Here is a 5,347-nt window from a genome sequence, read left to right as displayed (position 1 = left end):
TCTCTGCTCTCCTCTTGGCCAGTTAAGTTTGGCAAAGACAGTATGGAGTGGGGAAGTGGTGACATCACTGTTTTCTGTATCTAGGTCTATCTCGAAGACCTGCTCCTATTTTGCACAATTAGGTCTCACTTTGTTGGGGAAATTGTCCAAGGTGCCATTCTATTCCGAGTACTGCACTTTTATTTTTATGAAGGAAATCGAAAGGAATCTAGCAGGTCTGAAGTTGTAGGTGAGTTGGCAAGGAATACCAACATCTTTATTTCTAAAATGCACCAGAGGAAAATAAAATCACCCAGGAATCATACCCACACACCAAAAATCAATCTTACATTCGGAGTGGCATTTACTGGAAGAAGCAGTAAAATAGAAGGCTGAGCTCCAGGTACGCCTTTAACAACTGGCTGCCTTGGTTTTCCTGTTAGTAAAAACAGGGACAATACCAATCCCACTTAAACCATTGTCAGTTAACTAAGCTTGTAATAGCAATAATTGATAATACTGTAGAGTATGTACCAAGGCTGTCTTCACAGGAGCCCTTGGAGGTAGGTTTTACTGCTTCCATTTCACAGGTAGAGGAAACTGAGGCAAAAGAAAATGCAATAATTTGCCCTAGTTTGTGCAGCCAAGCAGTGCAGGATGAGGACTTGGACCCAGGTGGTCTGACCTGGATTTTTCTGGCCCTAACCATATCCTCTTCCTGCTTCCATCACAAAGACCTTCACTGGCCCCTGGCAATTAGTGTGAGGTTGCCCTCAGTCAAGTGAAACGGAGTGGGTGCTGGAAACGTGCACTTTCTTGATAAGGGAAGCTTTACTCTGTTAGGACCTAAGTCTCATGTGAGCCATTTGATAAAATCTTTCTATAAACATCTCTCTTCTACTCTTAAACAGAGGGTACAAAAAATGTCATAACTGTTTATACCCTAATATATGCAGCCTACCTTGCATACTATGTGCCAAAGCTGTTCCAAGTACTTTGTCTGCATTATTGCACTTGAGTCTCTCATTAACCAGAGAGACAAGCCCTGATATTAACTCTTTTTATCTAATAGTAAACATGAGGCACAGAGAGGTTAAGTGCCTAGCCTTGGGTCACACACCTATGATGGAGCCTGCATTTGAACTCAGGCAGTCTGGCCTCAGAGTCTCTGCTCTTCCTGACCAAGAGTTCTGAATTGCGACCCAGTGGAACACACAGGGTGGCATGATGGGAACGGGCATCTTTGTTGCTTCTGATCTCTAAGTCTGTGCCAAGCCCTGTGCTTGGAGCTTTAGGAGCCCCAGCCCACCCATTCTCTTCCATGGGTCTTGCAGTTACATGCAGTGGTAACCTCATTTTATAGCATAAGGAACAAAGACTTAGAGAAGTAACTTGTCCAATAGCACATAGCTAGTTAGTGGCAGAGTTGAGGTTCTAATTCATGTCCATAGTACCCAAGCTCATTCTCTTTCAATACTACAATCTGCCTTTTGAAGCTGGCTCAATAAAAAAGACCTTCAAAGGTGGCTGGTGATTAAATGAGGTTACCCTTCGAGGTATGCCCACTATAAGCTCCTCTGTGGCTGTTGTCCTGCTCTGCTGTTCCTGCCTTCCCAGTTCCAGGCCCGGGGCTCTCCCTGCAGTTCCCTGGTCACATAGGATGAGCAGGGGCTGAGAGTGCTGCTTGGTGTGATATCCATTTCATCATCAGACAGCCTGCCATCTGGGATGTGGTATCACAGCAGGAAGCACAGAGATTAAATTTGGAGTTTGGTACAGGCATAGGGGTCCAGTCCAAAGGAGTCAGCCGGCTATAAGGCAAGTGGGGACCCAGAGGCAACAACAGCCATCTGAGGCAAGAGTGGGGCCGGACATTTTTAATTACACCACCTCACAAATATTCCACCTTGCTTCTTTCATGTTGGCAAAGCCCTCCTCCAATAACAAAGGCCCAAAGTACCAGAAGATCACTTTTCCAGACTCCTTTGCTGCTATAGGTAATCCTAGGACACAGTCCCAGCCACTGAGATGATAGGGGAAGTCCATTGGAAAGATTTTTCTTTTTGATAAAAAGAGTAAGATACACGAAGAAAACTTTCTCTCTCTCTATCCCTTTCTTCCTGTTCTGGATTTTATTGTGTGAGATACTGGTGCTTAGACCTTGTAAGGATAAGGCCCAAGATTGGAATAGAAGGAGAGCAGAGCACCATGCAAGAGCAAGAAAATGGTGACATAGCTGGCCACTACGACCATGCTAGAACCACCTGCCCCTGTATTTTGTGTTCTGTGAAAAAATATGATTAAGCCATTGTTAGTTTTGTATTAAAGCAATGGCGCACTACCTCAGATGGTTTCACTGAATCCTCTGTATCTGTAGCTCCTGTAAATGGCACTGCTGGACCACTGACAGTAACCTCCAGCTACAGCCTGGCAGCTTACAAGGCAGACCTAGAGCAGTGCACCACAGACATCTAGCCCGGGCTCGGGTGAACAAACAGGAAACAGCACCACCTGGGGAGAGAGGGGAAGGGAATGTCTGATCATACTCTTGGCCTCTCCCTGTTTGAAGGTACTCACGCTCCTTTGCAACTGAGCGAACTATGTTTCAGATTTTTTGGTTAAAACACACTTTTTACATTTTTGCATCCTCAAAGGTGTGTCAGCTTTTAAGACAGTTTGTTTTTCGGTCACTTCGTTTCGTGGTAATTACTTTGTCTCAGTGTTGATGAGACGGTCTTTTTTTTTTAAATTTTTAATGTTTATTTTTGAGAGATAGAGTGCGAGTGGGGGAGGGGCAGAGAGAGAGAGAGAGAGAGAGGGAGACACAGAATCCAAAGCAGGCTTCAGGCTCTGAGCTGTCAGCACAGAGCCCGACGCAGGGCTCGAACTCACGAACTGTGAGATCGTGACCTGAGCCGAAGTCAGACGCTCAACCGACTGAGCCACCCAGGTGCCCCTGATGAGACAGTCTTAACCTTGGCTGACAGATATCAGATAACTGTTGCGCAACCAGCCAGTCATCATGAACTGTGAGATCTTTGTCACTTGAACATCTCCTTCCTCCTCCTGGGGTCCATGGCTGCCAGCTGACTATTCAAGAGACAGAACCAGCATTCACTAATTTGGCAGGGTGACCCATACTTATGCCACATTGGTAACATTGAAGGCTGGGACTTGGATGGAAGGGCATTTGCCAGGTGGAGACCCAGAGGCTTGACAGCCTGCATCTGACTGGTCTTTGCCCTCATGTCAGCCTTTGAGCAGGTTGGGGCACAGAGCAGGGGCTCATTACCTGTCTGGGGGACAGACAGATGGGGGGCCCTGGAGGACACTGACTGAGCGAGATGGAGGAGCCCTCCTGCCACATTCACCTCCCACCTCTCACAGCACAAGTGTAGTGCACAGGAACTCAGAAGGCAGAGGTGAAAAGATAAGAAGGTGGGATGGGGAGACGATCTAGGGAGAGTTTAGAAGTCAACAAAATTTAGGAGCTTGAAGCAAATGGCATTTGAAGTTGTGTACTTACTTGGAAGAGAAACCAGGGAGAACAAGTCAGTTAGATGACATGCAGTTGAGACTTTTTCTCACACAAGAGCGCCAACTTTGTGAGAGGGTTTTTATCATGAAATGATGATGGGCAAAAGCCTTAAAGGAACCCAGAAAAACCTACTGCATAGGCAGAAAACCAATTCTGGTGAAAACAGAAGACTGGAAAATTATTATTGAAAAGGTGGTTTTTCTGTGGTTAATCACTTCACATCTGAAAGTTGGGTTTTTTTCCATTGATGTAATTAGTGATTACATTTTCTACAGGACATTTTTCATGTCAAGCATACAGTGACTCCAAAGAAGAGGAAGGGGGGAGCTTTGTGGAAACACAAAGAAGTGCTCATGCTAATACAGTGAGGGGTAAAATTGGATTCAGCAGAGGTTCCCTTCTTGTACCGTAAGGTACTCTTAGAGCATCAGCAAGCATGAGCTAATTTTTTAAATGTAGTTGAAACCTTGTGATAACACACCGCTTGGGATGGCCAAGTGATTCGGCTGTGATGGAATTTTATTAGTTCAGTTCAATTCGCTTAATCTCTTTTTCTCCTGCCCTCCCTCTCTATGTCTTCCTCTCTCTCTCCTCTAGTGGGTGTTAGAAAAACTCAGATGAGTAAGACAAAGTCCCTATCCTTATACAGAGAAGGGAGAGTACACCATCATAAGATGAACCAGTGTGGTAAGTGTTGTGAAAGGGGTAAGAATAGAATGATGGAGGAACACATAGGAGAGGCCAACAAGATAACCATGGTCAGAACGCTGCTGATACTAATGTTAGTTTCAATGGATGAGTAAAACAAGTGGTCAAAAGTTAACAAAGAGATTCCCAAGGTGAAAGTGAAATAAAGAGAACACATTTGAAGCATTAGCTCCAACGAAGACTTTAGCAGCCACAACCAAGTAAGTAAAACTGTGAGAACTCCTCTCATAAAGCTCACCTCAGACATCATGGCCTCTCTGAAAGCCTTTGGTGAACTGTCCTCAGGGGCTTGGGCATGTTTGAGCATCATAAGCCATTCTCTAGAGTGGGAGTGAATTGTGGAGGTCTCTGGAAGTAGGGAGATGGCACATATCTCCATAGGTGCCTGGTTAGGACTCCTGGAGATTGGGACCATGGTTCTGTCATAAGCAGCTGGGTGTGCCCCTTTGATGGGGGGTCCTGGCTCCATGCTCAAGTGGCTCTTTTGTATGGGATGTTTAGCCATTCATCTCCAGGTTGTCTACCCACTCTGCTGCTGCTGTTCTCCCTTGACCCTTCTTCTCCCTGCTTCTTGCGTTTGAGCATCCTCAAGGAATTTCTTCTCCAATCTAGGTCTACTTGGCATTTCTTGGGTAGCACCTTTTCTTGACACAGATATGACAGTGTATGTGCCATCAGTCACTCAGTGTCTGCTTTGCCCAGATTGGGGCTGTGGCATGACAAGATTAGGTCTCCACTGACTGACTGGTACTGGGGATGAGTTTCCATCGCTGACCATACCCTCAGTCCTGGAACTTCCAAGAGTTCACACCTTGGCTCTGAGGCTAGCTAGACAATAGGATTCCTACATGAATCTACCTTGTGCTGCCAGGTGTGATTCCTCCATAATGTGGTACCACAGTTCACTGCCATTAGGATTTTACTCTCTCAAACTATTACTGCTTTGCAACAACACTGTCATGAAGAAGGATAAATTATGAGGGCTATTTTTCCAAGCTTGGGGAGTGACTGGCTCTGCTACAGAGGCTCTCAGTCTGCGGGGACAGCAGCTCAGTTTTGCCTCCTCAGATTCTCAGGGCACGGAGAGGCTGCTTAATGCTTTTCTTGCTGTAGCAGACTTCA

The 5,347-nt window shown here is 45.7% G+C and overlaps 1 long non-coding RNA gene across 1 annotated transcript; it reads right to left on the bottom strand.

Annotated features, from left to right (window-relative positions):
- Positions 1-319: 319 nt before the first annotated feature.
- LOC131512406 (uncharacterized) lies at positions 320-4,566 on the bottom strand. Its single transcript, XR_009262124.1, has 2 exons — positions 4,464-4,566; positions 320-415 (listed from the first exon to the last, which is right to left on the bottom strand). It is a non-coding gene; the product is annotated as an uncharacterized LOC131512406 (long non-coding RNA).
- Positions 4,567-5,347: the final 781 nt, after the last annotated feature.

The sequence above is a fragment of the Neofelis nebulosa genome, chromosome 1, assembly GCF_028018385.1.
Source record: "Neofelis nebulosa isolate mNeoNeb1 chromosome 1, mNeoNeb1.pri, whole genome shotgun sequence".
NCBI lineage: Eukaryota > Metazoa > Chordata > Mammalia > Carnivora > Felidae > Neofelis > Neofelis nebulosa.
The sequence above is the reverse complement of the archived record's forward strand: the minus strand, read 5'-3'. Positions and strand labels throughout refer to the sequence as shown.